This window comes from Taeniopygia guttata, chromosome 1 (genome assembly GCF_048771995.1).
Source record: "Taeniopygia guttata chromosome 1, bTaeGut7.mat, whole genome shotgun sequence".
NCBI classification, from domain to species: domain Eukaryota; kingdom Metazoa; phylum Chordata; class Aves; order Passeriformes; family Estrildidae; genus Taeniopygia; species Taeniopygia guttata.
The window spans coordinates 21916695-21925929 of record NC_133024.1 but is presented as its reverse complement, the minus strand read 5'-3'; the positions used below and the strand labels follow the sequence as shown (position 1 = coordinate 21925929).

At 40.7% G+C, this 9235-nt stretch overlaps 1 long non-coding RNA gene across 1 annotated transcript; it reads right to left on the bottom strand.

Annotated features, from left to right (window-relative positions):
* Nucleotides 1–301: 301 nt before the first annotated feature.
* On the bottom strand, nucleotides 302–3703 carry LOC121469357 (uncharacterized). Its single transcript, XR_005979340.2, has 2 exons — nucleotides 3581–3703; nucleotides 302–1033 (listed from the first exon to the last, which is right to left on the bottom strand). It is a non-coding gene; the product is annotated as an uncharacterized lncRNA (long non-coding RNA).
* Nucleotides 3704–9235: the final 5532 nt, after the last annotated feature.

Here is a 9235-nt window from a genome sequence, read left to right as displayed (position 1 = left end):
TGCTCTACAGAAAAGTAATTTAATTCTAGTCCAGACAGTGAACTTTGTGTGCTGCTGAGCAGATTAGTCATACAAGTGTGTTCCTTTCTGTAGGACTACTCATGTGAAGAAGTTATCAATGGGGAGAGAGGGAGCAAATCTGGCCCTCTGTATGGAGTCACACAGAGGGAGAAAAAGCTACCACAAGTTTTAATTGGTCTGACCTCCTTGGAGGAAAAACTGTCTACAGTAATGCTGGAAGAAATTGTAAGAAAATTAAGGGACCTTCTGATAGGAATATCTGTTAATCAGAACAGCAGTCTTTTAAGTAAGAGAAGCTTTATTGACTGTTTCAAATACAATTAACTGGACTAAGGAATTACAAATGCAAGGAATCAAACCCATTTCACCAGAAACATTGAGTAAATGAGTCAGTAGGACTTTTGTGTTTGTGGCACCCATCACTTCTTACCGTAGGTGACTAAGACACCATACTTGCTGGCAATGCAGCCAGAGAAATGAACCCAACCAAAAGCCACCTAGAAATGTCATTTTTCTTTTGAATCAGAATTGGATTGCAGTTTTGGAGGCTTGTGGAACTTCAACTAGAACTAGACCCTCTCAAAGTTTACTTTAGTTATTTAGCAAGGAGAGGTAATATTTTCTCTGCCTGAAGCTCTGTTCCACTGACTCAGTCTCCAACTGACTGTTGTGAGTCAGGTGCAAGAGGTTAACAAATTATTAGTGATCTGAAGTGAAACTGAGCAGGAACAATTTCAGCTCCAGATTAACCTGAACTGGAAAGGAGGTAAAAACCCAACTCGCTTGACCTCCTGACGTGACAACATCCTTGCTGATGCTACAATTTCCTAATCCTGTTGATATACCTGAGGGGAAATCTGATGTGAAGCAATCGTAGGAAACCATGTTTTATTCAGCATTTATAAACTTTCTGTTGCTGTCAGTAGATTATCTGTGTCTCCACTACTTGTCTTTGTTGCAGAGGATTCCAAAATTAAACATTATGAGTCCAGGGAGATAGTGGTTCGCTCTTCTGAAAAAGAAAAGTAAGATGCCATACAAAGAATCCAAAGCAGGTTGGGAAGCAGGATGTGGAATTTCTGGAGTCAAACCAATTTTCTGCCCTACCCTACATGTACGATTCAGTCAAGTGCTGGTGTTCTAGATACTTGCAAAAGACCTATTGCTTATTGTGTATTGCTTTTCTCCTTAAGGAGCACAATAGGCAGGTCCTGAGTAATTCAGCTCTCAAGAAAACTGTTTTCAAGAGCACATCTTCCTCAGCCAGGCAATATTCAGCTGTATTTTGTGCCAATTACCAGATACAAGTAGAGGTTCAATTCTTCCTTCTTCCCTGACCACTCAGATGAGGAATATTACATAGATTTTCTGGATTGTGATTTTCAGTAGTCTAGACCTGAGCTGGGCTGCAAAAACGTGTTTTGCCAGGACAGGAAAATATATGAGTGAAACACTACATGGCTCTGCATCCCAGTTATACCTTGCATAAGACTGATGTTACTGTGGTATTACCTGGCCTTGATTATGGCACCTGGATGGCTCATAACCAGAATATTTTCATAGAGGAGTTGGGGAGAAGATGTGAAGGTGAACCTCTTCAATGAATGCATTACTTTGTGCTGCGGACAATAAAAGCTGTTAGCTCACTTGGAATTCACTGAAGTTACAGTGTACTGGAGGACATGTATCATAGTTTATTCATTTTTTCCATACCAGAGAGGGCTCTCTCTGGGCAGCACTTAGTCCATTTTCCATTAGGAAATATTCCCCTTTCAGAAGCCCATGACCTGGGAGGGTGTTTGTTCTAATTTTGGGGGAAAGAAAACTTCCACAAATTCCAAGGACTTAGTGTCACTGATTGTGTTGCATTATCCAGAATCAAAGAGCTTAATCACCATTTACACTAAAGCCTTTAGCGCTGCTCACGCAGAAAATTGTACTGTCTCCTGCTCTCATGTTCCTGCAGTCTTACATTGTCAAGAATTTTAAAGTGCCTGGGAGAGGCACAAGGGCACAGAGATGAGGCTTGCAGTTTTTAAAAGCCAGTGTACAAAGCATAGCAGTGAAATCCACAGCTCAGGTTCAGGCCTTGCCTCTAGAGAGTTCTGTTTGCATTGTCCAGGTACCAAAACTACTTCAGAAACAGTTTAATGTGGAAATCTAGTTGGGCTAATTGACTTTACTGAGAAGATGAAACACGTTCATGCATGGGACTGGCTCACTTTTCTCTCCAAAATACTATTCTTGAGGAACGATATATTCTTGACGCATGATACTACTATTCGTGAGATAAAATACTATTCTTGTGCATCATGTGGCAGAAATTATATTGGGTGATTCAGTTCAAACTCGGATGGGGCATGAGGGACCTCATACCCTTTAAGTATTAAGTCACAGAAAGACCACAAATCCATCCAGCATACTCAGACATGCAACATGTAATTAACACATTACAGGAGACTGAGAGCTACCACTGGAAAGGCAATTGCTTGACAGCCTGAGGAACAGGACTGTACTTAGCAGTCAGAAGTGTAAGGCCTGCTTGGAATTTGTAAAGGAAAATGAGTTAAAGTAGAGGGCAACAACTGTGTTTTGTGCAGCACTTGGCTGTGCTGCCAATGAAAGGAAAAACAGACTCAAGTTCATAAGCACTTCATGATCCCTTGCTTTGTTTTCTCTTCCCTCACCCTAACACCTTTCAAACTACCTTATTAACGTAAACCACCCATTCACTACACAGAGGTTTACTATTAACAGGAGTTTTAGGGCGGAGTAATAGTTACACAATGGCGTCTGCAGCTGTTTTACATTTATTTATCCAGCAGTGTTTTCAAGTTTCTTGCCCAAAATCCAAACAGACGCCCTCTCAGGGAATGCAGTGTCTAAAGAATGCACACATGCAAGGCTGTCTGAAATTTTAATTGCACGAAGATCAAGAAGTTCAGACTGAAGGTTTGCAGAGCAGCTCTAACCCTTCTCCCTGGGTGTATCACATTGTTACAATAGGGTCTTTCATTACATAATCATGAAGAGTGGGCAGCTCAGCTTGATGTTTGATATGTAGAACCATCCCACACACTGCTAAGGGTTTAAACTCCTTTTCTGTCACCTCAAAATAACTTCTTTATTACCTTTACTACTTCTTTACTACCTTTTGGAATCGTTAGGAGTGCTAATAATGTTCTGAAAAATCCTACAGAACTAGTTACAAGGGAGCCTGCATGTCTAAAGTAAGGACATAAATTCAACAAGGTGCTAAGTACATTCATATCTTGAAGAACAGTGGTGGACTCTGATTAATGCACTCAGTTTAGGTACATCTTTTAACAGTGCCCAGGTGAGTAACAGGACCTTACATATGAAGGCGGGGATTGATTCCAAGTTGTCCTATTGCTGCAGTGTTGCACAGAAGTCAATAAAGTAGGTTGTCATGAATCACTTTTTGAGCTAATAAAATAATGTAAACAATTGTTTTAAGATGAGTTTGATGAGTTCATGAAGAGTGAAAAACTAGGGGATAACATTAAAAAAACAGATTTAGAGAGTTTGCAAATCTTACCCATCACTATGGTCCTCTTTTCCTCTACACTCATTTGGTTTATGCCTCAGTGACTCATTCTGTAACAGCAGTTGAGGTGTTACTGCCATGTCCCAGCAATTCTGGATCAGTCACCGCGGCTGATGCTCTGTAAGAGATTTCAAAAGCTCTCAAAAAATGTGAATCATTTTATGGTGGACACTAAACAAAGCAAGCCTCTGCCTCTGCAGACAGCTTCAGTGTGTCTGACTGATTCACCTGGTACGTATAGAATGCACAGAATAATTACAGAAAGGTTTGGGTGTGAAAACGGTGCTTTGTTTTTCCACATGGTTAATGTATGTGCTCATCTGGGAAAGCACTCTGCCTCAACTTAAAATAGAAGAGGCCAGAACACTAAAAACAACAAAAACACAACGAAAACTATACACTTCATATCAATGTCAGTGGGTAAGCCATCAGCTTTGATAAAAGCAAATCCCTGATGTTGAGTGGAACTTAACACAGTTTTGTTCCAGATTCAGATGTTGGACTTTTTCTTCCCCATATGAATGTAATAGTGCCTTGATCATGCATAAAGTGTGAATGCAATACAATAGATGTAAAGCCAGATTGGATCTAATTACAAACTCCCCACTTCCTCTCCTAGCTGTGGAGTGTTCAGGTACTAGCTTTACCTCTCCTTTCTTATCACTCAGTGTTAAAATGTCTTGTCCTCAAAGACATTCCTGCACAAAATAAGACAAACTGAATCTGAGGGAATGTTAGTCTCCTAGGGAATGATATACTAATTTTACAGTACACTATATTTCAAGCACGAAACCAGGATTAATTTATAATAGCTGCTGATTAAAAAAGTGAAAAGGACCAGATGTTACATTGCACAAAACAAATGAACAAACGACTGATGCCAGGCAGATGCTGGAGCAAGTGTCTTCCTCTCCCTTTAACATACACTGCCTCAGACTCTCCAGGAAGCCTTCCTTAATGGCACTGCTGTGGCAGAACAAATGCTTGGTTTATTCAGTCACTGACACCATACTCCCAGGTCTGTGGGATGTTTTAAGATTTCTGAGAGAGACAGGACATGATTTATATTTAGAGTGAAAGATTGAGCTACCCTCCTGCTGAGCCTCAGATAAGCAGCCTTGGTGGGGCCTGGAAGCCTTTGATGCAGCAAGAAAATAGTGTGGCGCAGTTAGAAATTACTTTAAGGTAACCACGATGTTAATAGGCTTTCTGGGTGTGAATTAGTGTAGAACTGCAGCGTGAAACTCTTGCCACCTTGAGAGAGGGACAAATAATGTTTGCTGACCAATGATAGCGTGTTCACAATTTGTAAACTATACTGTAGTGTATATAAACTGCCATATTTTAGAGAATAAACGGAGAATGTAGCTTTAACCATATTGGCTTGATCTGCGTTTGTCCGGTCCAGCTCCCCTCATATCATAAGAATTCCCTAGCTTCTGTAGGGCACATTCTTTACCTTCAGGATTGCTTGCCACATTTTCAGCAATTAAGAACTGCATCATAAAGAATTTGTAGGCAGAGCTAAGATTCCAGATTTATGGCTTGCATGCAACCATAAATGCATGTGCCTCTGCCCACCAGCAGTATGTGCTTAATCCTAGTCCAGCTGCTTCATTGCATCTCATTACCAGAAATCAATGTTGAGGCAAATTTAGTTTAAACATAAGATGCAACAAATATATGTTGCATATTGCTTGTTGCATGTGTTGCAAGGGGAAGTCAACCTTTTGACTGGATTGTCATAGTCTCTCCTTTGCTGAAGACTTTGAGTCAGGAAGATTTTCTTGAAGGAAGTTCTGGCCAATAGAGTTAATGATTATTGTGAAATCCTAGGCCACATAGAATGGAAGACAAGTAATGATCATAGATTTTTCTCTGCAAAACATGTGTTTACATAGATAGCAACTCACTGGTTGCACAGAATCCTGAAATACTACAAAGGTCCACACAAACCTACATATTCCCACAAAAATACTGTATATACCAGTGAGTCAACTATTGATGGAGCATTTGTGTGCAGGGTGTTGGGGAAAATATTGATCAAACATCTTTCTTCTGACTAGACTGCTGTGATTAATTTTTACCTTTTTAATTATATTTTATTCCCTAGCTCGCTTAGGCCAACAGGCCATTTGAGCAATCCAGAAAAGTCACAAAATGTGACTAGAACTTGGTACAATAGAAATTTGCTTTCTTTCCAGAAGAAGGAGAAAAAGAGAATTTCAGTGAGTTGGTAGAAGTGCCTGTTGGTTGAATTACTAAAGTATGATGTAATGCACCTTGACTCTCTCTTCCAACTTGGAAACAGTTCAGGCTGCTTCTCCTGCCTGCAAATATTCAGAGCAGGTACCATAAAGGCATAGCTCATACCCAGGCAGAGGTTTTGAAGTCAGGGCAATGATACAGACTCCACTGCAGTGTTTCCTTGTTAATCAGGGCAAGTCAATCATGGTGATTGGAGCTGTGGAACAGCAATCAGGTCCAGATTATAACTTGGATAAGGTGAAAGCCTGTCTACTCCTTCCTGGCTTTCCCTTCCCAAGCAATTTTAAATATAAATTAAAATAAACACAAAAGGTAAACACTTCGTCTGAAAAGCCTGAAAATCACCACTTTGTAAGGCAGGGGCCTGTATCACCTTGGCCAGGAGCCTCTTTAACAGATTCCAGGGTCCTGTGGTTAAATCCAGAATAATTCAGGGAGAGTTTTTCCAGTGTTTACATTAGGACAAGAATTCACACTGAGCAGTAAGTGCATTCCTTTAAAGTTTTGTTTAGCACTAGTTTAACAGCTTTCTATGTGTTTCTTCCCCACTATGAAAGCTGCACAGGAGCAGTGTAAATCCATCTCAATGTTACTTTAAGTCCAGCTTTAGGGTTCAGTCTTCCATAGACTGCACAGTGTGCCTTGCTGCAGAACAAGCTGCAGTTGGAGCTGTTAGTGCTTGTTTTGATACAGGTGTTCACTACAACAAAAGGGAGTGAAAAACAACCAAAGAGATTCAGGACTAACCAAGTTTTGTTTACCACAGATTAGAACTACTGACTTCCAGGTGAAAGACTCCCTATGTTAGTAGCAATTCTTCTCATCCCTCCTTCCTTTTGATGAAATGCTCCTGTAAACTGTTTTTTCACAGTGCTTCTGAAAATAGCTGGATGTTTCCAATGTTTCCACTTTTCCAATAGAGCATGGTTAAGGGACTTGGCTGCAGAAAACATTCATCACCTTGGCCTTTGGCTAAATGAACAGTGTTGAGAAGCTGACTCTGTCATTAGCCTCTTCAGACCGTAAAGATAATATGCTCTCAGGAACTAGCTCTGAAGGGGCAAATAGAGAAAAATGCCACCAAGGCTGGATAACAGACACACAGTAAGTCCTGATGGCACCAAAGGACAGAATGTATGAACTTCAAATGAAACAACGGCCTTCTTTTATACATGACAATTTCTATGATGGGTGACTAGAAGACATAAGTATTGCATTACCTGCTCATTTCCTAAGGCGTAAAAATGTGTTTATTATGTCAGAATGAGAAAGAATGCATTGAACTTTATAGAAGCCGTATATATGAGTCAATGGCACACACTTGCCTATAATACGGTATTCACCTCCAAAAGCGCCACAGAGTAACAAATGTGACTAGGAGCAGAAGGTTTTTGTACAGGGGAGACTGAGGCTATTGAGGTCAGAATTAAGATGCTTTAAAAAATCAGGAAATGATCCAAAACCATTACATTATTACAGAATATTGGATGACTGCCACAGAGGCTGTGTAAATCTGTAGCATCATTTTTGAGTACCATGGACTTAATCTTACTGGTGCCACGTATGTGCAATGATTTTGAGGAATGTTAAAGTGGGGGGAAATTTGGCCCAGATTAACATCAAACTGAAAAGGGGAGGAGTATGCGGTAAAGTCCGGTTCACATCTCAGAGAGAAAAAAGAAGAACCCAGGCAGCCACTGAGGCAGTCACTGTAGCCAGGAATTTGGTGGCAAACAGAAAGGAAATGAAAATTTTAAAGGGGAAAAAGATCCACACAGAGACAGAGGGAGCCACTGAGAGAATATACTATGAGTTATATTAAGCACAACTAATTCCTCAGCAATGGAGGGAAAAAGGTGGAAGGACATAATTTCAAGCACCAGCCAGTGTTTGGTCTTGACTAGTGATACTGTAGCAGCTTTCCTGAAGCAATTAATAGGGGTAATATCTGGATACAAAGTATCAGAATAGGTTTAATTAATTCCATGTGTCATTTCTTACAGTTTTGGAAATAAAAAATTGCTTCAGAAGACAAAATTAAGTAGAACAAATGCACTTTGCACTAGAGAGAAATGCACTTCCTAAGTGGGCAGCCCATGATTTCACAGGTTATTTTGAAAGAATTAAAATAAGCTAAAATTAAAGACAATGTGATAATTGTTGAAATCAAGTAAGTCCAATTCTTTGTTCAGTTACACCAGTTATTATTTTATTATTGTCACTGCAGGATGCATAAGGGAAAATAAAGCCTCTTTTGGAACAGCTCACTAACAGCAATGGATCAAGTTCAGCTGTAAATCAAAGGGGAATCCTCCCTATAAAATGAAGCAGTGTTCTACTGCCCAAACACAGCTGAAAGGGACTGTTTTATAGTACATTGCAACATAACCAGAGAGCTTCTGTCACCCTATCTATAGCAACAGCCTTGAATATTGTGGTCCAAATTCTCTCATTTATTGCATGTGCACAATGATTTTTAGGGCTTTAATTTGGGAGATTTGGCCCAAAATAAGATAAAACTGATAACTTGATAATTTTGCCTCCTTCTGCACAAAATAAATTTGCTCACTGCAAAGCAGCTGCCCTTCAAATGCCTTCACAGTTTAGGAGACATTCAGTAGTCTAATTCCTTGCCAGTGAAGTCAGGCTGTAACCATGGCAGCTGGGAGTGTAAACCTTCGATGTATGAAAACGTGCAGACTGATAAAGCAGATTGTTGTACAGGCCCATATGTGCTGTGCCTGTGTGTACATTAAGCATGAAAGCTCGTGGCTTTAGGGTGGGAGCGAGGCAGAGGAGAAGAGCCCAGCAAAACCTTCACCAGAGCAGCTCTGGGTAAGCTGCCAGCTGGATCCCAGCACTGCAGGAGCCCTAAGGACACCGCTGTGAATAGGCTGAGGGTCACAGGGCAGAGAGGCAGACGGGATGGGAAGGGATAATCCAGCAAAGGAACTTCACTCAGTGCAGACAGTCTCTGGCATAATCCAGCAGTGATGTCCCTCAAGGGGACAAGCACTAATTCCAGCCTGACCTTGGTCTAGTAACTGCATTTGTTGCACAAAGAATAGCATAGAAGATGGCTGTTTCACTCCAGTGAATGCAAGGGGCCCAGGAACTGGCAGCACACCTATCTACAGAGAACGGAACAGTCTCCCTTTAATAATTTTTAGTCTGGTCAAGCTTTTCTTCATCCTTTTCTAGGGAAACTGGAGCCTTCGTTCCTTCCTTTCATTAAAAAAATGAATGTGTGATTGATGATCCTGGAGCCTGATATCTTCCACGTGTTAAAAGATTAGCTATAGCAGTGGCTACTGCCAACAGCACATGCTGGTGTGTTGCAACCCTAATCTCCAGGGTCCTTTTTGAGGGCAAGAAGCC